The sequence below is a fragment of the Prionailurus viverrinus genome, chromosome D3, assembly GCF_022837055.1.
Source record: "Prionailurus viverrinus isolate Anna chromosome D3, UM_Priviv_1.0, whole genome shotgun sequence".
Classification (NCBI taxonomy): Eukaryota; Metazoa; Chordata; class Mammalia; order Carnivora; family Felidae; genus Prionailurus; species Prionailurus viverrinus.
In genome coordinates, this window is record NC_062572.1 from 24429956 (window position 1) to 24456841 (window position 26886).

The window sequence follows — 26886 nt, forward strand, 5'->3', positions numbered from 1 at the left end:
CTTCTGTCCCCCTAAATCTTTCATAAGAACCTCTCCTGTGCCCCAACCAGGGAAGGGAATTGTGAGAAATGTCATTCAACCTAGCCAAATTCACACCTTATAGACCTACCATAGCCTCTGAGGTGTCCATCAAGAGCCTTCTAGCTGTTGGTATGGATTTGTCCATTCCCTCATGTCCCCGGGCCCTCCCCGACTTCTATTATCCATCAGAGAAAAGAGCCCAGGCTTTGGAGGCCCACAGACCTGGGCTCACACTCTCAATCTGACATTTATGAACTGAGTTTTGAGCCTCAGTTTCTCTGTGTGTAAAAGAGGGTTAATAGTGCACAACCTGCAGAGGTAACATGAGGATTGACGATAATGCATAGAGGGGTGCCTGGCTGGATCAGTTGGTAGGATATGCAACTCTTGATCTCGGGATTGTGAGTTCGAGACCCACGTTGGGCATGGAGCCTACTTAAAAAAAAAAGAGCCTCATTAATAAAGAAAAGAAAGGGAGGAAGAAAAGAAAAGAGAAAGAAAATGCATATAACATACCCAGGAAGACATGTTCAGGTAACCTACTTAATATTAATCTGAGGGGCAGTTGGGTGGCTCAGTCGGTTAAGTGACTGACTTTTGATTTTGACTCAGGTCGTGATCCCACAGTCGTGAAATTGAGCCCCTAGTCGGGCCCTGTGCTGAGCGTGGAGTCTGCTTAAGATTCTCTCTCTCGGGGCGCCTGGGTGGCTCAGTTGGTTAAGCATCCAACTTCAGCTTAGGTCATGATCTCGCGGTTCGTGAGTTTGAGCCTCACATCAGGCTTTGCGCTGACAGTGGAGCATGCTTGGGATTCTCTTTCTCTCCTTGTCTGTCTCTGCCCCTCAGCCACTTGTGTGCAGGTGCACACGCTCTCCCTCTCTCTCAAAAATAAATAAATAACTTAAAAAAAAGATGCCCTTCCTCTCTCTCCCTCTCTGCTCCTCCCCTGCTTGCTCTGTCTCTTTCTCTCTCTCAAAAATAAATATTAACCTGAATAAAGCACAATTGATCATTTTAATCTGCCCTTAATAAAATAATGATCCCACGGTAATTTACTTGGAAAAATGGTTTGATTCCAGTGCTGGGACAGAGAAAATACAAGATGAGCCTGGAAACATCATGAGGTACCAGAGAATAAGGAAGTGCTAAAAAAAAAAGTGGGGTCATGTTGAAAGGAGCCAACCTAAAGGAATTCCTAAGGGCCAAAGCTGGGAAAAATGATCAGCAAAATAAATAATGATAGGTTTGGATTATAACTCAATATCCATAAGCTCAAATGGCTAATAAATAATTGAATTTAAATAAATAATTGATGATGGAGAAATAAGTAATTGAACAAATAATGGGGAAGAAAGGGCAACTCTTCCTGGCAGAATTTCAACTAATAAATGTAGAAGGAATCAGGGAACTAGAAAATCATCATTAAGCAAACACAACAGTATGCCTCAGTCTTTCCCCACAAGATATTCATTAATTCCAAAGGAAAAACAGGAAGGCGGAGAAACGTGATGGACACATCCTCAACCAGGTGGCCATGATTGACGTTACCAATAGTTTTTTTTTTTTTAATGTTTATTTATTTTGAGGGCAGGGGAGGGGCAGAGAGAGAGGAAGAGAGAGAATCCCAAGCAGGCTCTGCACTATCAGTGCATAGTCTGATGAGGGGCTCATTCCCATGAACTGTGAGATCATGACCTGAGCCGAAATCAAGAGTCAGATGCTTAATTGACTGAGCCACCCAGAAGCCCCAACATCACCAATAGTAAGGTATATCGCCATCATGTATCATGTCTCCCCTGATATATGCTGATGAGAGTACGTCACTTTTTCGTATTGCCAAAAATGTATAATGCTTGAAGTTTGTAAAAGAGAGGAGAAATGGAAAAACTGTCAGCAACCAGAGGAGACTAAAGAGACACAATGGGGGCACCTGAGTGGCTCAGTTGGTTAAGCATCTGACTTCGGCTCAGGTCATGATCGCACTGTTTGTGGGTTTGAGCCCTGCATCAGGCTCTGTGCTGACATCTCAGAACCTGGAGCCTGCTTCAGATTCTGTGTCTCTGCCCCTCCCCCACTCACACTCACACTCGGTCTCTCTCTCTCTCTCTCTCTCTCTCTCTCTCTCTCTCAAAAAATAAATAAACATTAAACATTTTTTTTTAAAAAGAGAGGGAGACGATAATTAAATGCAATGAGAGATCGTGGATTGGACCCTGAAACGGAAAAAAGACATCAGTAGGAAAACCGGTGAAATGTGAATGAGGGCTGTAGCTAAAATAGTTACGGTATAGTATCAATGATTTTGAGCATTGCACTATGGTTAGATAAGGTGTAAATATCAGACAAAGCTGGGTGAAAGGTGGAATTTTTGTAACTTCTCTGTATATCCAGAAGTATTTAAAAATGAAAAGTTTAGGGACATCTGGTTGGCTCAGTTGGCAGAGCACGTGATTCTTGATCTTGGGGTTGTGATTTCGAGCCCAACATTGGGTATAAAGCTACTTAAAGAAAAAAGGAAAGTTTAGGGACACCTGGCTGGCACAGTCAGTGGAGCATACAACTCTTGACTTTGGGGTTGTGAGTTCGAGCCCCGTGTTGGGTGTAGAGATTACTTAAAAGCTTTAAAAAAAAAAGTTTAAACTAATTTTACAGATTCAAACGGAAGTATTGTGAAATGTCTCCTACCTTCCCATGTCTTTCAGCCACCCATGTCTCTTCCCCACAGGCCTCAATGTTATCAGCTTCTTCTGTTTCCTTCCAGAATAATCTATGTGTATGCCACAACTAGTCTAGATTGTATCTATGCTGTTTTACTCATCTGGCCTCTTGGCCTCTGACTTCCATATTTTGCAAATGCCTGGTGATCCTTGGCTGCTTCTTCAGCTTTAAGGGAGGTACTGACAGCTGAGTGATCGCTCTGGTGGACGTGGGCTTGTCCACCATGGTCCTCACTGTTTTTACTGTGATCCCCGCCCCCACTATGCTAGTTTTCTTTTCTGAGAGTAGACCTCAGTCTTCTGTGGGAGGGAAGGGGGAAGTTGTCTGACAGAGTGGGGGAAGGATCTGGGGGGTGTCTGACTCCTTTTCAGATGTTCACCCGATCCTCCAAATTTTACTCAATTCTTCACTTCCACTTCCAGACTTTTCTGGTGCCACCAGTTCCTGGATCTTTGGGGTCCTGCAGTATCAATTGGGTTGCTTCTTGGCTTCCCTTCTTGTGGCTTAGGATTCAGCTAAGTCAGTAACCTTTTATCCATTTGCTTTCAGCTTTCAGTGTTGTTCCTGTTGTCTCTTGTTCTCATGGCTCTTGTAGATTTCCACCTTAAAACAATCCCTTTAACCACAATGAGATACCACTTCACACCCATTAGGATGGCTGTTATTGGGGTGCCTGGGTGGCTCAGTCGGTTAAATGTCTGACTCTTGATTTTGGCTCAGGTCACAATCTCATGATTCGTGGGATTGAGCCCCGAGTCAGGCTTTGCGCTGACAGTGCAGAACCTGCTTTGGATTCCCTCTTTCCCTCTCTCTCTGCCCTTCCCCTGCTCGCGGTCTCTTTCTCTAAATAAATAAACTTATAAAAAATGGTTAAAATAAGTTGCATGCTATACATTCTGCATTATCAAAATTATAAGACCCCTTAATGTAGGTTTTTATTTGTTGTTGTTGTTGTTGTTTTTGTTTTTTGTTTTTTAGTAAGCTCTACATCCATCGTGAGGCTCAAGCTCATGACCCCAGGATCAAGAGTCACATGTTCTGCTGACTGAGCCAGCCAGGTGCCGTCCCCATCCTAATATAGGGCACATGAATTCACTCCCTCACCCAGAAGATTTAGGTGTTATTTAAAAGAGAGTGCTTTATTTGCCAGGTGTAGGGTCAGTTTTCTGATTTTATTATTGATTTCTAGTCTTTTAGGTTGCAATCTAAGAATGATTTATGAATTCTGATTCTACTATGTTAGTTTATTGATATTTCCTTTGTTCCCTAATTTATGGCCTTTAATAATTGTAATCATTACTAATCATTTGGTGCTTGCTAGGCATTGCTCTAAAAACATTACCTACAATATCCAGTGCAATTCTCCTGACATCTGTATAAGTCCCATTTTCCAGATGGGAAAGCTGAGGCTCAAAGAAGCTAAGTTATGTGCTCCTACATACACAGTCAGGAAATGGCTGAGCTGAACTAATATTAACACAAGTAGCAGCTTCCATTGAAGGAGGCTTTATAGGTTGCCAGGCACTGAATATAAGCTGTACAATTTAATCTCCTTAACCACATAAGGAAGCCCATCAGCCCCATTTTACAAATTGGAAAGTAAGGTCCAGTTGGGGACTTGAACCCAGGTGGGATTCAGATCCTGGCCTCTTCAGTTGCAGCAGTGGAGGGCGGTTTGGCTCTCTTGGGGGCACCTGTGAGGCAGAGCAGAGCTGTTTGAGAAGCAGCCTATTGTGGCAGCAATGGAGCCAGGACGAGGTGAGCAGAATTTTGCTCCTGGGAGGACCAGGGATGATGTAATGAGAACATTTGCAGGAGGAAGAGATGGGGGTGGAGGAGGAGTCCCCAGGAGCCGCTAGGCCCTTCTGCCCCTTGGGGGGGGCGCTGTGCCAGGCCTGGCCTGGGCTGGAAGAATATGGAGCTGCCCACCCTCAGCAGGTGCAGGACTGGTGTTATTAGTGAGGCCTTGACAAAGTCACCTCCTTCCTCCTTCCAGAAAGGATCTGAGGTAACTTTTAGTAATTTGTAGGGTAAAAATAATAAAAATGGCAAACAGAAATTGAAGTAGAGGAATAGTAATCACATAGGAAGAAGAATCCAGAAGGAAGATTGAGACACAGGGATGTGGTGGGGCTGCCTAACAATTACACAGGAAGGGAAAGGTGGCAGTTAGTGTCACTTGTGTGCCCTCTAGTGGGCATCAAGAGAAATAATACTTAATTTGTGCAACATATATTTATTAATGCACCAGTATGGCAGGAGGGTTGGAAGGACATGCTGGGAGATTCTGTGTGTCAGAAAGAGGAGGGGACTTACTGAAGGGCACACAGTGCCAGGAGCATATCTTCGATCATTTTATGACCACAAGAACTCCCAACCTTCCTCTGATTGGATGAAACCTCACAATGCAGGTATGGGTGGGGGAAGGAGAAAGCATGGGCCCTGCTGTCATCAACCTTGACTCCCAGCTCAACATTGTTGCCTTGTGAAAGTAGGAAAGTTCCTCAGCTTCTCAAGGTCTTGGCAGGCTCACCTGTGACTGAGGGTTATTGTAGCCCCCACCTCTTGAGAATGGTGAAGGTTAACATAAAGGGATTGGATGTCAAAGGCATACAAAGGTGCTTGGCCCCTAATGAGTGCAGGGTTCTCAGGAGAAACCGTGGGGCACCTGAGTGGCTCAGTCAGTTGAGCATCGGACTTTGGCTCAGGTCATGATCTCGTGGTTCATGAGTTTGAGCCCCACATCAGGCTCACTGCTGTCAGACTGTCAGTATCCTTTGTCTCCCTGTCTCTACCCCTCCCCTGCTTGCACTCTCCCAAAAGAATAAATAAATATTTTTTGTTTAAAGGAGGAGAAACTGAGGTTCAAAGAGTTAGATAAGCCAGCCCAACATCAGCCAGCTCAATACCGCAGAGTAGAAAGTGAATAGGGCTTGGAGAAAAGTTTTAAAACATCCTCTTCCAACCAGGATGTGATGGTATTGTTAGTAATGGTGTATTTTTATTTATTTTTTAATGTTTATTTATTTTTGAGAGAGACAGAGCATGAGAGAGGAAGGGGCAAGGAGAGGGAGGCACAGAATCTGAGGCAGGCTGTGGGTTCTGAGCTGTCAGCAAGGAGCCTGACGTGCGGCTCAAACTCATGGACCATGAGATCATGACCTGAGCCGAAGTCGGACACCCAACCGACTGAGCCACGCAGGCGCCCCCAGTAGTGGTGTATTTGTTGGGAGAGGTCAGTTCTGTCTGCATGCGGGTTTGGTCATCATTGACTCTGCTCCACCCTCCTGGAGCAAAGGGCTCCTCCTGGGCCTGGGGTCTCCGATGGCAAGTGAGATGCATAAGGTCCAGGTGTGACTGTTCTAGCCACAGCCGTAAGTCTTTGATGGTGAGTGTGACTGAGGCAGAGTGGTCAGCTGGGTTTGATGGTAGGGGTGGAAAGGGAAGCCCCTGAGAAGGCCCCCCCGTCTTGCTTCCGGCTCCTACCTCTGCAAGCTGTAATTATCCAGCCTTTGACATTTAACTGTGCCTCTTATTATTAGTACTATATTTTTAGCTCTCCTGCCAGGCCAAACTGTGGAAGAGGAGGCCAAGACCCACAGGGAAGTGTGCCCACTGGCCTGTTTCCTCAGTTTTACCTGGGGACAGCCATGGAACCTCAAATCGTCGGGAGAGTCCTGTGAGTTAGTACTTGGAAGAGCCCAGCACAGTGCCTGCTTCATGGCAACTATTGGTAGTAGTAGTATCATCCTTCATAGAATGTCACCTCCTCCAGGAAGTCTTCCCTGACTTTCCCAGGGTGAGTTTGCTGCCTGAGTCTCCTGTGCATCCCTGGTCCTTCTGGGCTGTGTTATAATTGCCCCTTTGTCTCTCTCCCACACTCAACAGTAGCCCAAAGAGAGGTGTGCTACCTCTCTTTGTTGTATCCCCCTTATGGCTGGCTGGCTCAGGTAGGAGTGACAAATATATTTTAGGTGAACAAGTGGGACTCATCAGAGCACATATCCTGGGGCTCTAGGACTAGGCCCTTAGCCCAGAAACTCACACATTGTGACTTAAGCTCTTGGAGTTACATCCCCTCCTGCCCTCACATAAAATGGGGCTGATGTGAGGAGCAAATGAGACCCTCTCCATACCACCTGGAGCACCACAGATGCTCCATAAACATTCATTGCTCTGCAGTTCCAGATTAAATGCCCTCCACTTGTCTAGGCCTCCCCTTGTCCCCTCAACTCTAGGGAGCTTCAGTTCCTGCTCTGGACTCCAATAGCCCCTAAGACCTCCCCTATCACTGCACCAATCACATTTGGGTCTACTGCTCTGTCACCATCTCCAGACAGACTGTAGGTTCAGCAAGGGCCAGGCTTTTGCTTCACCCATGTACTATCCAACACCCAGCCCAGGGCCTGGTTCAGAATAGAGACTTGTGAAATGCTTTCTTCTAAAAAAATTTTTTTTAATGTTTGTTTACTTTTGAGAGAGAGAGAGCATGAGCGGGGGAGGGACAGAGAGAGAGGGAGACACAGAATCCGAAGCAGGTTCCAGGCTCTGAGCTGTCAGCACAGCACAGAGCCCAATGCGGGTCTCAAACCCATGAACCATGAGCTCATGACCTGAGCCGGAAGTTGGACACCCAACCGACTGAGCCACCCAGGCGCCCCTGAAATGCTTTCTGAAGGACCCAGATGCCTGGCTCCCTTGCTTTCCCACCTCCCTTGCCTTCCTACTATTGTCCCTGGATTGCCTTTTCCTTCCATCTCAGCCTGTGCGACTCTGTTCTCATTGGGCAAGGCCTGGCACAGATGTCACGGTCCCCAGGATGTCTTTCCTGAACAAGCTAACACTGTGACTTCTGTCTCCTTGGAAATCTTAAAGCTCTGACTGCTCCTACCATTAACTTGACACTTTCACATATACTCTCCACCTTGGTACCTTTAGGTTTGTTGGTTTGTTTTGCTGGATAATTCTTCTCTTTCCACGTTACATTCCCAGTGAAAGTTTGTTTTCTGGTGAGGCTGACAGCATTTGTCAACATTTATCATCAGGGGAAGGTAGTTCCTCCAGGCAGCTGTGCATAGCATGCGGAACATAGGACATACATATAAAATTATTCTACTTGTCCCCTGCCTACTTCAGAGAAGCATTTAAACATTGAGTAAGGTCTGTAATTTTAGGCAACTGGCATTGTACCAATGTCAGTTTCTTGCTTTTGATATTATACTGCTGATATATAAAGTGTCACCGTTGAGGGAAGCTGGGTGAAGGGTACATGAGACTCTCTGCACTAGTTTTGCAATCCTATAAGTCTATAACTATTTCAAAATAAATTTTACAGAAAGGACTCGAGACTGATTAAACATATAAAACTACAATAACTATTACAAAGTAATATCTACATTAGATGGGACATACAGACTTGGCTGTAGAAGCTTATTTATTAAGTTTATAATATTAATAGATTGGTGGCAACCTAAGTGTACAACGGTAGGGGATTGTTTTTGAGAACTGCAATACCATCCATACAGTGGAATACTATACAGGAATTAGCACCATGTAGAAATATATTTATATTTATGTATATCAGTGAGTTAAAAATACTAAATGATGTGTCAACTCTACTTCAACTAAAAAATACCAACTGAGGAGCACCTGCGTGGCTCAGTTGGTTGAAAGTCCAACTGTTGATTTTGGCTCAGGTCATAATCCCAGGGTTGTGGGATTGAGCCCCGCGAAGTGTGGAGCCTGCTTGAGATTCTCTCTCTCCTCTTCCTCTGCCCCTCTTCCCTTCTTGTGCCCTCTCTCTAATAAAAAAATAAAAATAAAAATAAAATAAATACCAACTGATATATGAAGTCTAGAAGGATATTCACCAAAATATAGAAAGTGATTGTCTCAGCACAGTGAGATTGCTGATGACTTTTGTTCTTTTTGCTTCCTAGTATATTTCCATTTCTCCACGATGCAGATATTGGTTACCCAGTAAAACCTTTTTTTAAACAAAGCTATGTGGGTTTTTTTTTTTTTTGCTATGTTTTATTATCAAATCCCTCGACTCTTTTAAATTATATTAATTCCTGGGGCGCCTGGGTGGCTCAGTCGGTTGAGTGTACGACTTTGGCTCAGGCCACGATCTCACAGTTTGTGAGTTCGAACCCTGCATCAGGCTCTGTGCTAACAGCTTGGAGCCTGGAGCCTGCTTTGGATTCTGTGTCTCCCTCTGTCTCTACCTCTCCCCAGCTTGCTCTCTGTCTGTCTCTCAAAAAATAAATTAAAAAAAATTATATTAATTCCTGAAGAATATTACATTTGCACTCTGTCAAAAGTAACTAAACATCTAAAAAAATAACAAAAAAAGAATTCTTATTTTTAATGATTATTTAATTTTGAGAGAGCACAAGCAAGGGAAGGGCAGAGAGAGAGGGAGACACCAAATCCAAAGCAGGACCCAGGCTCTCAGTTGCCAACACAGAGCATGACACAGGGCTTGAACTCACAAACCGTGAGATCATGACCTGAGCCGAAGTCAGATGCTCAACCAACTGAGCCACCCAGACACCCCTAGAATTCTTTTAAGATTTTTTTAAAGTAATCTCTACATTCAACACGGGACTTGAGCTCACAACCCGGAGATCAGGAGTCACGTGCTCTACTGACTGAGTCAGCCAGGTGCCCCACGGAAAACACAAATCATTATTTTTTTTAAGAGAAAGAGAGAGAGAGGGAGAGAGGGAGAGAATCTTAGGCAGGCCCCACACTCAGCGAGGAGCCCCACATAGGACTGGATCCCATGACCCCTGGGATCATGACCTAAATCAAAATCAAGAGTCAGACACTCAGCAGAATGAGCCACTCAGGTGCCCCCACAAATTCTTAATTATGATCCATTCCTATCATTTAGTAAGTGGTCTAATTACAAATCTTCACATTTTCCAGTATATTAAAAAAATACTTATTTTGTCACTGAGTAAATTGGAAGGGAAAGGGGCATGGAGCTCAAACTTTATTTGCAATGAAAGTATGAGGTAAATATAAGTTTATTAAGTATGACCACAGGTCCACTAATAGTTCATGAGGTATGAAAAATACCAGTTTCCTAAAAAATCAGGCAAATGTCTATAGCTTTGTTGCTTCTAGCCAAGGGACAGGTTAAAAGTAAGTCATCAGTGCATGAACACCCTACTTACTGCATATAACCCAAACGTTTTTTTAAATATTTATTTTAGAAAAAGAGAGAATGTGTGCATGCACACAAATGGGGAGGGGCAGAGAAAGAAAGGGAGACACAGAATCCGAAGCAGGCTCCAGCCTCTGAGCTGTCAGCACAGAGCCTGATGCAGGGCTCGAATCCACGAGCTGATATTGTGACCTGAGCCGAAGTGGGAAGCTTAACCGACTGAGCCACCCAGGCACCCAGCCCAAAAATTTTTTACAGTTTTATTTATTTAAGTAGCTCTACACCCCATGTGGGACTTGAATTCATGACCCGAGATCAAAAATTGCATGCTCTTCTGACTGAGCCAGCCAAGTGCCCCTAACCCAAACATTTTTCATTCTTTGAAAATAAAACTCTCCACTGCCAAGGTGAAAAAAAAAAAAAAAAAGAAGCAAAATACATGTTTAAAAACCAAAACACACTTTCCATAAATACAAATAAATATTTAATGATGGCAAATATGTACTGCTTTCTCCAGACTTTCTTAGAATCTCCTGTGATCTGTTTGTCCTTCAAAAAAATAATAGCTCCTATTCTACTTCTCAGCAGAACCTAAGAGAGCTGCCATTATTTCCCCATAAGTAACAAAAATATCCAGAACTACCATAAGCATTAAGTGCTACCAAGGATTATCTTTCTTAACAGGTAGATTATGTACAAAGAAACCTACATGTCCAACCACCTTTTTAAATGATTAAAGAGCAGAAGATACCTAGCCACAGGGCAGGCCGTTATTTTCTGACAAGATGTGTCATAAGAGTTTTCTGTTTTGCTAAGTGTTGGTAAAGGGGCGGGGAAAGCATTAAAGAACTACTTATATTGCTATTGGCCCCGTGCAGATTTCAGCCCAAAAGGATCCAATGCCAAATTAAGATTTAATTATTCTTTAGAAGAAAGAGAAACCAAATGATGAAAATGTTCAAAACATTAGTGGATTATTTTAAGAAACAAAATTCTAAAATGGGCACGTGCACTGGTAAATTCCAGGTATGCTTCAAGTTCATAAATAAAAGAGACATTTCACTCTTCCCAGTAATCATTCCAAATAAAAGTACTGGTGTTTTGAAAGAGACTAAGAAAATAACCACCTTCGCACCTTCAGTATAATTCCTTAGAAGAGCGTCAGGTAAATTGATTTTTCCTTTGGTAAATTAGGTACATCTAAGGGAATATTAGAAACTATCATATTCAATCGCACTTTATTATCTACTGGAATTCTTAAGTAATGATTCAATTTACAAACAGACCAATCAAATCCAATAGAAGCAAACTACACACATATGCCATGTACTTCTCTCTGGTCTTGACAAAAGCTTCAGGTAACTGAACAGCTTGGGTTAGCAAAGCAGAGACTCAAATGTATCTTTGGGGCACCTGGCTGGCTCAGTCAGTGGAACGCATGACTCTTGATCTTGGGGTTGTAAGTTCGAGCCCCACATTGGGTGTAGAGATTACTTAAATAAAATCTTTAAAAAAAAAAAAAGTATCTTTGGAGTGCCTGGGTGGCTCAGTAGGTTAAGCGTCTCACTTGGGCTCAGGTCATGATCTCACAGTTTGTGAGTTCCAGCCGGGCATCAGGCTTTCTGCTGTCAGCATGGAGCATGTTTTGGATCCTCTGTCTCCCACCTCTCTGCCCTCCCCTGCTCTCTCTCTCAAAAATAACCAAACATTAAAAAAAATTTTTTTAAATAGATCTTTTGCTATCACCTTGTTAATCAGGCTACATGCCACAAAGGTAGCAAAACAAAGGTTGAACATACCTTAAGAAAGTTCATGTCAGCTGAGGTATAGAGGAACCCATAATTGTTTGGCTTTTTAATATCTAATATTTAAGCATGTGAAAATTTTAAGTAAAGGCAAAGCAAACAAACTTTGCCATTGTCCAGATTTTCATATTTTCACTAGCAAAAATTTTTCATTAGGTTAACGTTTGACTTCATTCTTCCCCTGGAGTTGAATTAACACATCTTTCAAATGCAAACCTGTTACTGATACAATTTAGAGGATGAAACTTATTCCTCTTCTTATCTTCTGGTTAAATACATGCATGTGGTTTATAACTTGGTAATATATTAGTGATGTATCTAAAAGCAATGTTTTCTAACACTTAGGTGAATAATGTCAGAAAGAGTGTGAAACCAAAGTCACTTGTTTAATGCTGCAATGCATGTAAAGATAGTGCCTTACAATACGAAGTGCTCACCAAATTTGTAATTACATTAAAAAAAAAAACTATGCAAGTACTCAAAAACAACACAAATAATCTTTACCCAACCTGAGTGGTTTAAAACATTAGAAATAACACTTAGCAGTTATATATATTTATAGTTCATAATTGAAATACTTCCCCCCCACACGCACACACAAAAACAAGATGTTCTTTACTTTTCCTGTAATGAACTGAGGAAGCAGTAAAGTCACCTTTTACATACAAGAAATGGGAAATGTTACTTTAGACTTCTAAATCATATTAACTGACTAGTGTTTCAGCATAACTGTTTTATTTATTTTATAAGTTTATTTATATTTGAGAGCGAGCGAGCATGGAAGGGGGAGAGAGAGAGAGAGAGAGAGAGAGAGAGAGAGAGAATCCCAAGCAGGGGTCAGAACCCTAGCTGATGTCGGAGGACACTTAACCCATTGAGCCACCCAGGCACTCCAGCATGACTGTTTTAACAGTCTCATAATGTACTAATAAGCAACTTAAAAAAAATAAGTGTTCTTTTCTCAACCTGAAGTTTATTTTAGAAACCTTTATTATATTTGCTGAAACATCTTTGACAGAGGTGACACTCATACCCGATTACAAGTGTGCCCAAATCAAACTAATCAAATCACTATCATGGCAAAAAGAAAATACCGTAAGAGTCAGAATATGAGCTTGTCCTGGTTAAACTCATTGCCAGTAAAACATTTTTAAAGAGCAGACACGAAATACTGTTTTAAGGGGGTATGATAAAAAATTATCTATAAGGAGGAGAAAGTATCAGAGTGAGATGATTATAGGAATTGATGTCCTGGCAGACCCAGCAAAAGGGAAAACGGGATATTATGAAGTTCCTCTTGGATAGAAGTTCCTTGGAGGTACATGGAGAATTACAGCTCTGGTTTTGACTCTTCCATTCATAAGGTAAGTGATCTTGAGCAAAACTTTGCCTTTCTGAGAGCCTCAGTTTTCCCGTCTGTAACACAAAAGAAAGATGGCCCTTAAAGTCTGTCTGTACGACCTTCTCCATTTCCATCACCTTAAGCTACTTAGCGATTAGCTGGCTCCTTTTCAGCGCGCCACCAGAGGCAGCAGCGAAGCAGCGCCGCTGCTGGGGAGGGGTTAATTCCGTTTGCCCCCGCCCCTCCTGGCCCCGCCCCTCGGGCACCACCCCCGCCGGGGTTGCACCCTTGACCCCGCCCCGAAGCCGTGCGTCCACCGGAAGTGCCCGCGCGCGGGCAGCTCACTTCCGCCCGGCAGGTGACAGCCGTGGGGCTCCGAGCGGCCGGCGGCACGGACGCACCGGGGGAGAGGGAGGACGAGGCCGCGGACATTTTGCTGGCGATCCGAGCCGCGCCGTGGCGCCGGGAGCCGTTCGGACCTTCGGGTGAGGAAGAAGGGAGTCCGGCGGGGCAGGGGTGGGGAGGCGGTGGTCTGAGATGAGGGGGTTTGTGGGGTCAGAGGTCACGGAGAGGACGGGGCGCTAGATGGGCGAGAGTGGCTTCCCAACCTCCGACGAGGCAGAAGGACTGCGGGTTCATTCATTCGCGCCCACTTGGCCGCCGGCCTGAATCCCCGCCTCCCCAGCCCTCAGCCCCTCCTGGGGCGTCCTCCGGAGAGACTCCTAGACTTAGGCCCCTGGGAGTCCGCCTCTGGCCAGACGGGAAACTCCTCTTTGGGTCCTGGTTTCCCCCTTCACATTCTGAGGCCTCCCTGTCGTTCAGGGCCTTATCTCTTTGCCAAGGTTCAAAAAAAAAAAAAAAAAAAATCAAGAACCGGCCCTGCGCCGCCTGCCCCGCGGTAGGCTTGGGCTTGATCTGTCCCTTGGCGCTTCGTGGACAGGTTATCTGGGGACACCTGTAATCATGTTAAAAATACTGACGAAATGCCAGCTACTGGTTATTGAGCTCCTACTGCGGACCAGACACTGTGCTAAGCACTTTGCATACAGTACGTGTAAACTTCACAACAACCCGCGTGAGGTAGCTGTTGTTGATATCCCCATTTTCTCCACAAGGAAACTGAGGCACAGTGAGGTTGAATCACATATGGTAAGGTCAATCCTGTAGTATAGGCAGAGCCAGGGTTCTTACCCAGGGCTTTCAGGGACCTGCAAAGTGCAGAGACCAAAGAGGCTGGAGCAAGGTTGGGGTGTAGGGGCTATTTAGTATCATTAGCTGTCATTCTGTTTATTCACAGCCAGGTAAAGTGTAGTCTTATTACTTTGCATCTAATCTTCATAAGGGGCATTTGATTCACATATTTAGGATGAAACAATCCTGCAGGCTGTTGCTGTAAGTGATTACCACTCGGGACAGAAATGGAAGTTTTTCCTGACTATTGAGAACTGTGAGACACAAAACAGGCCATCCATGAAGCTAATTTGGGAATATTCAGTCCCACTGTTAAGAGTGGTTGAGCTGCATTCCTTTTGGAATAAAGAAAGGAAGCATGTGACACCTAGGGGGACCTTTTGGCCCTGGGTTCTTGAAGAACATTCTCAAGGGAAGGGTCTCTGTCTCTCTGAGAAAAGTGCAGACCCCTTGGCTTCTTGGCTGGGGAGAGCACATTTGCCTGGAAGATGGTGAGGTCATTTGATGGCCGGAGGACTAGACTCTGTGAGTCTGAGCCTTGTTCCTTTGCAGGCATTCACTTGCTCCATTTCTGCCTCAGTTTCCCTGACAGCAGCACGAGAAGGACCTGCTGCCTTCCTATCCACTGCTGGGTGTTACAAGCCTTAGTGAACCCGTGAAGGTTTCTGCATGCTTCTGGAGAAAGCTGTGATATAATTACTGTAGTACTTTTTTTTTCTTTTAACTCTATGATCTGTTCTCCTAGTTCCATTGAATTCACAGAAACTTAATATTGTCACCTTATCCCCATCCTTCCAAGGGAGGATTCGAGATGAAGCTGCTTGTCCCAGATGGTGGGAACATGAGCAGAGCTCAGAGCATCTGGCTCCCTGTCCTGAGTTGAGCCCACCAGCCTCCTCCAACCTCTTAAAAATTGTCATGGAGAAAAGCTTCAATAGTTCTCAAAGAATCAGATCTCTCAGAGGTTGTTGAGTATGGGTTGAGCAGAGGCTTCACCCTGGGCAACTGGAAGGGCTCAGAGGTGTAATGGAAAAAGCACTGCCTGACTCCCCATCAGTCAACTCTGAGTTCTGACCCCAGTTCAGCAGCTTCCTGGTAATATGACTGGGTCAACTTACTTGGGCTAGGCCTCCTTTACTTCAGCTCTAAAATGATAGTGACCATCACCTTCTCCCCATCTCCTCTCCCCCAACCCCCAGTAGTCTCGTGTGTGTGTGTGTGTGTGTGTGTATTAGATAAGGAAATTTGTGTAGAGACTGTTACTGTGGTTGGATGCTTTGACTCTAGGCAGTTGGTGCCTACTGGGGGCCTGTGTCTGAGGAAGGCTGTCAACCCTGCTTTGTGGGGTGTTACTTCCTCTTGCAGAGACCTTTGTATACACAGGACTACTACTACCCTTCTTGTTTCACTTCCTAAAAGTTTCAGGACAAGTTTAGTCTATTGGCCCTACTGGCTCTGGCCTCTCATCTTTTTCTGGTCATCCTCTGAAACTGTTGCTGTCTTGACTGCTCACTTCCCAGAAAACCCTCACGGCTGGCACCAGAGTCTGATGTGCTGGCAGTGAGCAAGCATGGCTCGGGTGTGGGTTTTGCACGTTTGTGTAATTATGAAAGCTGAGAGGACATCGACGTCATGTAGATGTTTCTTTTTCTGAACAGGGTCTTGTTTTTTTGCTGCTTAAGACAGGTCACTGATAAGTGATCACAGCCCAGAAATGGTTTTTGTATTGTTTTTTTTCTCTTCACACAGAGAGAAGCAAATAACACCGGAGAGAAAATATCACTTGAGCAGTTGGGAAATCCTTAAAAAAATAATCCTGCTTGATTATCCATCAGTGGCTCCTCATTGCCCTCAGGCTAAAACTCACATTCCTTATCGTGGCCTTCAAGGCCTTTTGGGCTGACTCCAGCCTAGCTCTCCTGCCTTATCTGTCCTACTCCTCACTTCATCTCTTCCCAAGCTCCAGTCAAATTCAGCTGCTTGCCACTTCTGCAGCCTCCAACTCTTTTTACCTCTGTCTCTGTTTTGTGCTGTCCTCATTGCCTGAACACCATTCCCTGTCACACACATGGCTCTTTCTTTGCTGGACCACTACTTGGAGCTTCCTATCTAATCATCTCCCCCACCTCGCAGGCCTGAACTTCCACCGTGTCCTGTGTCACTGATCACAATGGGTTGTCATTGTCTGTTCACTTGGCTGTCTTCTAAGTAAACAGCTCTTAATCCCTAGGGAGAACTTGTCTTAACTGTGTGTGTGTGTGTCTAGCACTTAGTGAAATGTCTGGCATATAGTAGGTGCTCAGTAAGTGTTCAGTAAATGAATGAATGTTGCCTTGAATTGTTAGGATTCCTTGATTCCTAAAGAATTCAAAGCACTTTTCCAAATGATCTCCTGTCCATCCTGATATCACTCCAGGGGAATAGGGAGAAATCTGACGAGTGATAGGATTACTCCTCTTGGGCTGCTGTTGCTACCACCCAGCCAACCACCAGAGTGCTTCAGGGCCTCCAGAGACCTGGGGTTGGGGACCAGCAAGGAGGTGCTGGTGGTAACCACTCTCTCTAGGTAGTAGGAAGAGTGGCTACATTCATCAAGCGCTTGGTGAGCTGGGCACTGCTGGAGGCTTTGTATGTATTGACCCGTTTTAGCCTCACAAATCCCTCAGGTATGTGACATTGCAATTATCGTTTACAGTGGTGGTATGCTTGTGCTTCTTAAGTTGTGTAGACGCCCTGGAGAGCCCCTGTCACACCTGCTGTAGCCACCTTTCCTATCCCAACCCCTTGTTCTTGGATTGTCTCCCCTGTTATTTAGTGGAGCTGACCTTGGCTGTGGTTTTAGATTCCCAAGTCTCATCCTTTTCGGGTCTTTAGTCTTGGGCTTGATCCCTGACTCCATTAAGAGGGTTTCCCCGAAGTTGGGAGACCCCCTTCCAGTTAAGGTAAGAGTATGGCTGGTTGACTCCAGAATGCCCACAGTTCATCAGCAGCCAGGATGCCTGCCTTAGTGACTGCTCTCCCAGATTTACCATCTCCTCTGTGGACTTGAGCTGGACGATGGTAGATTTGGAAGTCAGGTCTCCAAGGTTTAACACCAGTCCCGCATTGTTCACTTTCAGTACTGAAAACATTCGTCAAAGCAGAGCTCTGTAGAGAAATAGACTTGGGTGACACATACTCTTTGCCACACCTAATTGCTTTTAGGGCCTTAAGCATATTGAGAATGGAATGACAAAATTTCATTAGCTGGTGAGTCTGCTCCTGTGGTCTTCGTTCTCTGATCTCTAAGGGCTGAGGGGCTGGATGTTGAGACACTTAGGACAGAGCCGTCACACATTTGGCATTTATTCATTCAGTATTTATTGAGCCCTGCGGTGTGCCTGGCACTGGGCTAAGTGTGATTGATGATAGGTAAACAAGTCAATTTCTGTGCTTGGGTTGCTTACTGGATTTGAATGGGGTGGGGTTGGGGGGGGAGGCAAAGAGGAAATAGAAAACAAGTGTAATAATTAGAAAAACTGATAAGCCATGAGGGAAGCAGGCAGAGCAGCCAGCCCCTGTTGAAATGTAAGTCCGATCTTAGAACTCCTGCTCAAAACCCTCTAGCTGCTCCCACCTCACTCAGTGAAAGCCAGAGTTCTTACCTTGACCTGGAAGGCCCCCTCCATTCTCTGACCTCATAACCCACCCTTACTCAGCCTCTCTGCTGTTCTTCAAACATCCCCACTTCTCACTTCTTAGGCCTGGAAGGCTCTTTCCCCAGACAGTGTCACCTGTCACCTTCTCAAGGCGGCCACCTGGTTAAATTTCAACCTCTTTTCCTCCCCTCCCCCACACTCTGTATCCTCCTTCCCTACTTTCTTTTTCTCCATAGCATTTATCACTCTCAGAGATAGTCTCAGAGACTTGTGGGCCTTGTCTACTATTGGAACGCGTGCTCCATGAAGGGAAGGATTTTTATCTGACTTATTCACTGCTGCATCCCTAGCATGTAGACCTGCTTACAGTACATGGGAGGGAGGTGCTTAGCAAATCTGTGACTAGGAACAGGGGTGAGGGTGAGGACAGGAAAATACCTACTTAGTGAGCTCAGGACCGTGTCTTTGAAGTGATGTCATCTAAGCCGATATTTGAAGGATAAGTTGGAGCAGCCACTCTAGAAGCTGGAGAGGATAATCCAGGCAGAAGGCTCAGCAAGGGCAAAGGCAGTGAAGAGCTTGACAAAGGACACAGAAGGCCTGTGGGCCTAAAGGGTTACAGGCAGAGGGAAGGGCCTGCCTGTGCTCACTTCATAGCTGTGTCTGAGCACCCTGCCCCCAGCAGTTCATTCCCACCTCCTGCAGCCCTGTCTCTGAGCCGATGCCCATGGGAGCAGGGCATGGCGATCTGGCCTCACTGAGGGAAATGGCCTGGACCTTTCTCCCGCTGGAGGTGTTGCCACCTGACCTTCTCCCCCCTTTGCCCTTTCTTCTCTGTTTTCTTTATTTACTTGTCTTCCATTGATTGGCTGTAAAATGGCTACAGGGTCTGGCATTTTCAACTTCAGTTTTGTCAAAATAGCTTGACAGCCAGAGAAGATGCATTTCTGATGCTGGCACACCCTGTAAATGGAACAGGGGAAGCTGGTCTCTAGCTGAGGTTGGTTTACAAAACTTGAAATTTCCCGGAGTGGAGAGTCGAGCACTAATCGTTCAGACATTTATTGAGCATCTACTGTTTGCCAGATAACAGTCTAGGAGCTTCACAGTAGTGAATAAAATGGACAAAATCTTTGTCTTCATGAAGCACATTATGGAGGGGAAAAAAAATAGACAATATAAATACATTTTATAGGGGCTCCTGGGTGGCTCAGTCGGTTAAACGACTGACTTCAGCTCAGGTCATGATCTGACGGCTTGTGGGTTCGAGCCCTACATCTGGCTCTGTGCTGGTAGCTCAGAGCCTGCAGCCTGCTTTGGATTCTGTGTCTCCCTCTCTCTCTGCCCCTCTTCTGCTTGTGCTCTCTCTCTCTCTCTCTCTCTCTCTCAAAAATAAATAAATAAACTTAAAAAAAATTTTTAATAAATAAATAAATTTTATAGTATGTTGGTGATAAGTACCTTGAAGAAATACAGAAGGAGGAAAGAAAGAGGGAGTTGGGGAATTGGTTGGGGATGTATACAATTTTTTTTGAAGTTTATTTATTTTGAGAGAGAGAGAGAGGGGGTAAGGGACGCTATCAGCGCAGAGCGCAACACAGGGCTAGATCTCATGAACCGTGAGGTCATGACCTGAGCTGAAACCAAGAGTTGGATGCTTAACCGACTGAGCCACCCAGGTGCCCCAGGGATGTGTACAATTTTAAATAAAGTGGTCAGAGAAGGTGACATTTGAGTGAGATTTGAAAGAGGTGAGGGACTAAGCCATGACACTATCTGAAGAAAGCCTCTGTGGCAAAGTGACCATCACGGCACGTGCAAAGGCCCTGAGATAGAAGCACTCCTGTTGTGTTCAAGGATCAGCAAAGAGGCGCATGTGGCTGGAATTGAGAGAAGGATGGGGAAAACACTAGGAAAAGAGTTGAAAGGAGTAATGGGTGGTATGAGACAGAAGGGATGTATCTCATACTGGCCTTATAGTCCATGAGGCCATGGTAGAGATTTTGGCCTCAAAATCTCTCATGGTAGAGATTTACTCTGAGTGAAGCAGGGAACCGTTGGACGATTTTGAACAGAAGAGTGGCACTTTCTGCCTTAGACGATAATGGGATCATTCTGCCTGTTGCTGAAGTGCGTTGTTGGAAGCAGTGTGGAAACAGCTTTGGTAGCAATCCCAATAAAGAGTGATGGTAGGTTGGGGCCTGGTGGTAGTGATGGTAGTGAATCCGCTTTATGGATTCTGGATTCATTTTGAAGGTAGACCCAGTAGGATTTGCTGATAGATTAGATGTGGGATGTGAGGGAGAGTGTGTGTTGTCAAGGGCAACTGAGGTTTTTAGCTTGAGGTCAGTTGTTAAGTTTGAGCTGCCTGTTAGCTATATGGACATTCAAGTTCAGATGTCGATTAGGCAATTTGGGTATCTGTGCTGGGAGTTCACGGGAGAGGTTGGGTTTAGGAATGTAAACTTGTGGGTGTGAGCATGTAGATGATACTTAAAGCCTTGACACTGGGTGAGCTTACCAAAGAAGCCAGATAACATTGGTGGGGAAGGGAAGAGGTACCAGGCCTAGGGCCCTCCAGCATTGAAGAAGAGGGAGACGAGGAAGAACCCACAAAGGAGACTGAGAAGGAGCAGGCAGTGGGATGGAGGGGAAGGCGGAGAGCACAGCATCCTAGAATCCAGGGGAAGAAAGTGTTTCAAGAAAGAGGGAGTGATCAGCAGTGTCAAATGCTTGTCAGCGTGAGACTTGTCCTTTGACAGGATCACTGCATCTTCTGCCTGCAGGATCTAACATGCTCTGGCATCCAAGACCGTCTGTGAATCTCATCCTTCTTTGCCTCACCTCATCTACTCCTTTCTTTCCCAAGTCCTTGCCTTCAGCCAGGCAGGGCTTCTCACAAACTCCTGAGCACGCAGGCTGGCTTTGGCCTGGGATAAGTCACTCCGCTCTCAGCATCTTTAATTCCTCACTTATAAATGGGTTGGTTACCTTGAGAATTAAATGAGAGAGGGGCTATAAACCACTTAGCACAGAGCCTGCACCCTAGTCAGTGTTGCTGGCGGTTTAGCCTCAGCGGTTTAGCATCTTGTGGGTCTTTTCCAGGTCACCCTCAGCCCTCCTTTTACAAATGTGATCATCTTTTCCTATCCAGGCAAGCCCTTGTTCCTCTAAGAGGGCGTCCCTGGATGTTCTCTCATTCACAGAACCCTCGTCTGAGCAATGGTGGCACTCATCTGGAAGGCATGATTGCTCTGCCCTTCACCCGCAGTCCTTTACCTGACCTCTGCATCTGTAAGATCCCAGAGGGAAAACTGTCCTTTGTCTGCTGTGTGCATGCTCCTATGTGGGGCACAATCCCATCTCAGAGCTGACAGTGCCCCACACTGTTACACATGCTGAATGGATGACTCCAACACTTGACAGATCTTCAGAAAGTATTCCCATTGTATAGATGGGAAAACTGAGATCTCAAGGCACCTTGTTTTATAGTCTTTGGCCTCTTTTTCTTGATAGCAGATCTTTCCAAACATTACTGTCTGTAGATAGTTGAAAACTGGCATGCAATTCTTGGGGCGCCTGGGTGGCACAGTCGGTTAAGCATCCGACTTCAGCCAGGTCACGATCTCGCGGTCCGTGAGTTCGAGCCCCGCGTCGGGCTCTGGCCTGATGGCTCAGAGCCTGGAGCCTGTTTCCGATTCTGTGTCTCCCTCTCTCTCTGTCCCTCCCCCGTTCATGCTCTGTCTCTCTGTCCCAAAAATAAATAAACGTTGAAAAAAAAAAAAAAGAAAACTGGCATGCAATTCTCGAAATAGGTTCTAGAGACCCAGTGCTAACATAAGAACATGGCATGTGCCTGCCTTTACTTCCTTTTCATTTTGAGGTTTTAATTGCTAGTGGGTCTCAGGAGATTGATTTTGGCTAGTCACTTTTCATTCAAATCCCAGGAGGCCCATAACTCTGCACACTCATCCAGACAGGCTTTCACTAGGCACGTTACCAAACTTGACATTCGTGTTGTCCAAGCTGGATGGGCTGGCCCTGAAATAACCTGTAATTCAACATTCGAGGGACTCTGCAGGGATGTGTGGTAACATATTTCACGTATCCTTTAGCTTGGAGTGTGTGTGTTTCTACCAGGGCTTCATTCAGACGGGAGAAGTTGCCTTGCTGGACAGAATGGGACCTGTGGGACCTATTATGAGGCAGGGATAGAGAGGGTCAGTGCTACCGTTTTCTAGCCGTGTGACTCCAGACAAATGCCTTGATCTCTCTGGGCTTCAGTTTCCTCATCTGTAAACTTGTGATATTATCAGTACCTTCTCCACAGATTATTGTGAGGATTAAATGCGAAGCTCTTTACACAGTGTCTGGCCCATGGTGCTCATCTGTTTGCCATTACGACTAGCACTGCCACCTTTGTTCTGAATTTCATGCCAAGCCTAAAGACGAACACAGCTTATTTTCTCACAATTCTTGAACCGACTTGAAAGAGCCTGTCTGTCTGAGTTTGGCGACCACATTGTCTCAGAGAGAAAGTCTGAAATCTGGTTTCTCTACTGCTGATTCACCTTTTAATCTTCAAGTTGGCCTTACCTATTTTCCTGTATATAAAGTGAACTTTAGGACTTACCTGTGAGGACCTTTTCCTTTTTTTTTTTTTTTTTTTTTTTTTTTTACTTTGTTTATTCTTGAGAGGGAGAGAGAGAGAAAGTGCACACAGGGAAGGGGCAGAGAAAGAGGGAAAGAGAGAATCCCAAGCGGGCTCCACACCACCAGCATGGAGCCCCATGTGGGGCTCCAACTCATGAACCATGAGATCATGACCTGAGCCAAAGTTGGACACTCAACCGACTGAGCCACACAGGTGCCCCAGGACCTTTTTCCTTTTACGAGGGCCAGTCAGATAAGTGAACAGTGATGAGTGATTGCTGGGTGGTGAGTAGAATCATTATCTCTTATTATAAACTCTAGGCTTCATGGGGCAGGCACATAATCCATAGCGTGGCACAGAGTAGGGGAATATTTGTGAATGAATCAACCTGTGGCTTTGAGACAGAACTGAAACAGCCAAATGTGTGGGATGATTAAGTTTGGCTTTTCTGTTCTAAACGAAGAAGAAACAGCACCACCCTAACCCTTCTTATTCATTCTACCTAGCTTAGTCTTGACAGTCCTTGAGCTAGCATGTGCCTAGAACAGGCTTCTGAACAGCTATTCATCAGGCAAGGGTTTAACAGTGACCTGTTTGTTTATTTTTGAGAGAGAGAGACAGACTGTGAGTTGGGGAGGGGCAGAGAGAGAGGGAGACCCAGAATCCCGAGCGGGCTGCAGGCTCTGAGCCGTCAGCACAGAGCCTGACCCAGGGCTCAAACTCACAAAGTGTGAGATCATGACCTGAGCCAAAGCCGGACACTCAATCAACTAAGCCACCTAGGCACCCCAACGGTGACAATTTTAAACAGCACTAAAGTTGGAAGCCACCAACACAGACTTTCAGGGATCGTTTTTCCCCTGCTCAAATATCCTTGAATTCAGAGATGAGTCTTAGTGGCTGGATCAGACCTTGCCAAATATCTCCTTCCCCTTTCCCTTTCCTAAAGCTGCTTCTCTGGCTCATCTCACGGTACTGATGGTCTCCCTTGTTAATTCACTGAGTGCCCATCATGCGTAGCGGACTGTGCTACTGCCGCCAACTTCATGCCTCTCGATTGCAGAGCATAGGTTGTTCTGGAACGAATCACTGCTCTGAGACTAGAAAAGTCCTTTCCCTGGCCATTGGCGGGCCGTTTGGGGAATTGCTTGGCTTGTTACTGTTTTCCTTCTTACTGAAGACCTAATAAGGTTTGCTGGCCATGCTGCATTCTGCATTTGTTTTCTCTTGTCCCTTGGAAACGTCTTCTGTCATGCTCTGAGAATGATCATGCTTCATTTCCTCTAGTTTGATAGCCTGGAAGAACACTCATTGGTGAAAAAATGGATTTCTCATCTAGCAGAGAATCACAAAACGTGAGATGTGGGAGGGAGTTTATCTGTCATTTGATAGGCCGAAACTCTTGTCCCTGGAACTGTGGATTGCCTGAAGGGCCCCTGGTGAAGGAGGGGAGTTGAGCATTCTGGAATGAGCTAGGCTGTAGGTCCCCCAGTCTTATGTCAACCAGGGCAGTCATGTTTTTGTTTTAAACAGTTTGAAAAGAAGAAGGGGCTTGAAAAGCCATTGATCTGGTTGACAATTGGAAACAATCTCTTGTTTGACAATTGGAAAAAGTAAGTCCCAGAGATGAGGGGATTTGCCCAGGGTCATACAGCTGTTGGTAGCAAAGCTAGATTTCCTGGCAGCTATCTTGGCATTGGGTCAGCCTTGCCATGTTTGTTGAAAGTTATCCACAAAGGCTTATGTCCCTGGTCTGCCCCATCGTCACTCTCTGGTCTCATCAGGGAGCCCTCTTATCTTGATTTGTTATAGGCCCCTGGTTTTGTGACTTCTCTGGGAGCGTTTTCATTCATTTTGTCAGCATTTGGTGAGCTCCTGGAATGTGCCAGGCATAGTGCCAGTCACTGGGTTGACAGCATTAAACAGGACAGATCCCAAATTAGAGTCATGAGGAGGGCTGTGGAGAAGTCCATGATATGATTGAGTCAAATGTCGGGGAGACCTCTACCCCTCTGGGTCTGGAGTGTTTGAGCTGAGACTGAGGATAAGCATGGGGCTGGGAACAGTGCTTTCAACAGATGCTCCCCTGTTTTGTAAACTGCATTATATTTGGGGTGCCTGGGTGGCTCAGTCAGTTAAGTGTCTGACTTCGGCTCAGGTCAAGATCTCACAGTTTGTGAGTTTGAGCCCTGCAGCAGGCTCTCCACTGACAGCTCGGAGCCTGGAGCCTGCTTCAGGAGCCTGCTGTCTGTCTCTCTCTGCCCCTCCCCTGCTTGTGCGTATGCACATGCATTCTCTCTCTCTCTCTCTCAAAAACGAATAAACTTTAAAAAACCCTGCATTATATTTGAAAGAGGTGATACATACTTGTGATGAGCACTGGGTGTTATACGTAAGTGATGAATCCCTAAATTCTCTTGAAACCAATACTACACTATATGTTAACTAACTTGAATTTAAATAAAATCTTGGAAGAAAAAAAAAAAGAGGTGATATATGCACAGGGTAGAAAATTCCCAAGATAGAAGCTGGTGAGTGATGAAAGGTCAGTCTCTCACACTATCCCTTGGCAATCCAGCTTCTTTTCTGGAGGAAACTACTGTTAACTTTTCTTGTTTACCCTTTCTTTCTTTCTTTTTTTTTTTTATTTTTAATTTAAAAAAAAATTTTTAATGCTTTTATTTATTTTTGAGACAGAGAGAGACAGAGCATGAGCAGGGGAGGGGCAGAGAGAGGGGGAGACACAGAATCTGAAGCAGGCTCCAGGCTCTGAGCTGTCAGCACAGAGCCTGACGTGGGGCTCGAACTCACAGACCGTGAGATTATGGCCTGAGCTGAAGTTGGACGCTTAACCAACTGAGCCACCCAGGCGCCCCTATTTTTAATTTTTTTAACGTTTATTAATTTTTGAGAGACAGAGCATGAGCGGGGGAGGGGCAGAGAGAGGGAGACAGAATCTGAAGCAGGCTCCAGGCTCTGAACTGTCAGCACAGAACCCAATGCGGGGCTTGAACTCACAAACTGTAAGATCATGACCTGAACCGAAGTTGGATACTTAACCGACTGAGCCACCCAGGTGTCCGCTTGTTGCTTGATTGCTTGCTTGCTTGCTTCTTTTTTTTTTAAGTATTCTCTGCCCTCAAAGTAGGGCTCAAGCTCACAACCCCGAGATCAGGAGTCACACCCTCCACTGACCGAGCAAGCCAAGTGCCCTGTTGTGCCATATTTTTTTTTAATGTTTATTTATTTTTGAGAGAGACAGAGAGAGACAGAGCGCGAGTGGGGAAGGGGCAGAGAGAGAGAGAGAAGAAGAAACAGAATCTGAAACAGGCTCCAGGCTCTGAACTGTTAGCACAGAGCCTGATGCGGGGCTTGAACTTGGGAACGGCAAGACCATGACCTAGGCTGAAGTCAGACAGTTAACCAACTGAGCCACCCAGGCACCCAATGTTGTGCCATAATTTTTAAACAAGCACTCTGTGGAAGAACATTTAAGGTGTTTACAATAGTTTGTTGTTACAAAGGATGCTACACGAATAACTACATGATCTACGCAGTGTGTGTGTGTGTGTGTGTGTGTGTGTGTGTGTGTGTGTGTGTAAATATAAATAAAACAAATTCCTAGAAGCAGACTTGCTGGGTCAAAGGGTCAGCACCTTTGCAATTTTCAGAGCTGTTGCCAAATTGATGTAGAGACTGTAGCAATATAGACCCTCCTTAGCATCATATGAGGGTATCTTTTTTCCCACATCAGCATGAGCATGGCATATTATCAGATTTTTGGGTCTTTACCAGTCTAGTGGCTGATGGATGGTATTTCATTATAGTATCAATTTCTCTTATAAGTAAGCTTAAACCATTGTTCTTCATTTTCTCCAAACACACCGCATCCTTTGCCATTCTGTTTTTAGACACTTTTTATGTATTAAGGCAAATAGGCTTTTGTCTGCAATATGATTAAAATTTGTGTGTGTTTATCATATTTTTGGGTTTTTTTATTATGTTTTTGGCCATGCAGGAAAACTTAATTTTTATATAATTGAACTCCTAGATTTCTTGATTTAATGTCATACTCAGAAAGGCTTTATTTCCTCTAGAGTATACAATTTTCTATTTTTATTCTTCAGCATTGAGTTTTATTTTGTTATTTAAAAAAATACAATATTTGTATGATTTATACCAAGTGAAATGCTCAGCTCTTGAGCGTATAGTCTGGCCAGTAGTGCGTCAATAGAGAGATCATAGGGGGCCTGGTAGACTCAGTTGGCTGGAGCGTCCGACTTCAGCTCAAGTCATGATCTCACGGTTCGTGAGTTCGAGCCCCGCGTTGGGCTCTGCTGACA

General features: G+C 45.1%; 1 protein-coding gene across 5 annotated transcripts in view; it reads left to right on the forward strand.

The window, feature by feature from the left end:
• The window catches only part of AP1B1 (adaptor related protein complex 1 subunit beta 1), an 85084-nt gene that overhangs the window by 16603 nt on the left and 41595 nt on the right, over positions 1-26886 (forward strand). For 4 of the 5 annotated variants that reach the window (XM_047827096.1, XM_047827098.1, XM_047827099.1 and 1 more), the window contains exon 1: positions 13394-13545. The exons of the other annotated variant lie outside the window; for it this stretch is intronic. The gene's annotated coding sequence lies outside the window, so the exon portion shown is untranslated. Of the gene's footprint in view, positions 1-13393; positions 13546-26886 lie in introns of those variants that run through there. 5 annotated transcript variants of the gene reach the window in all.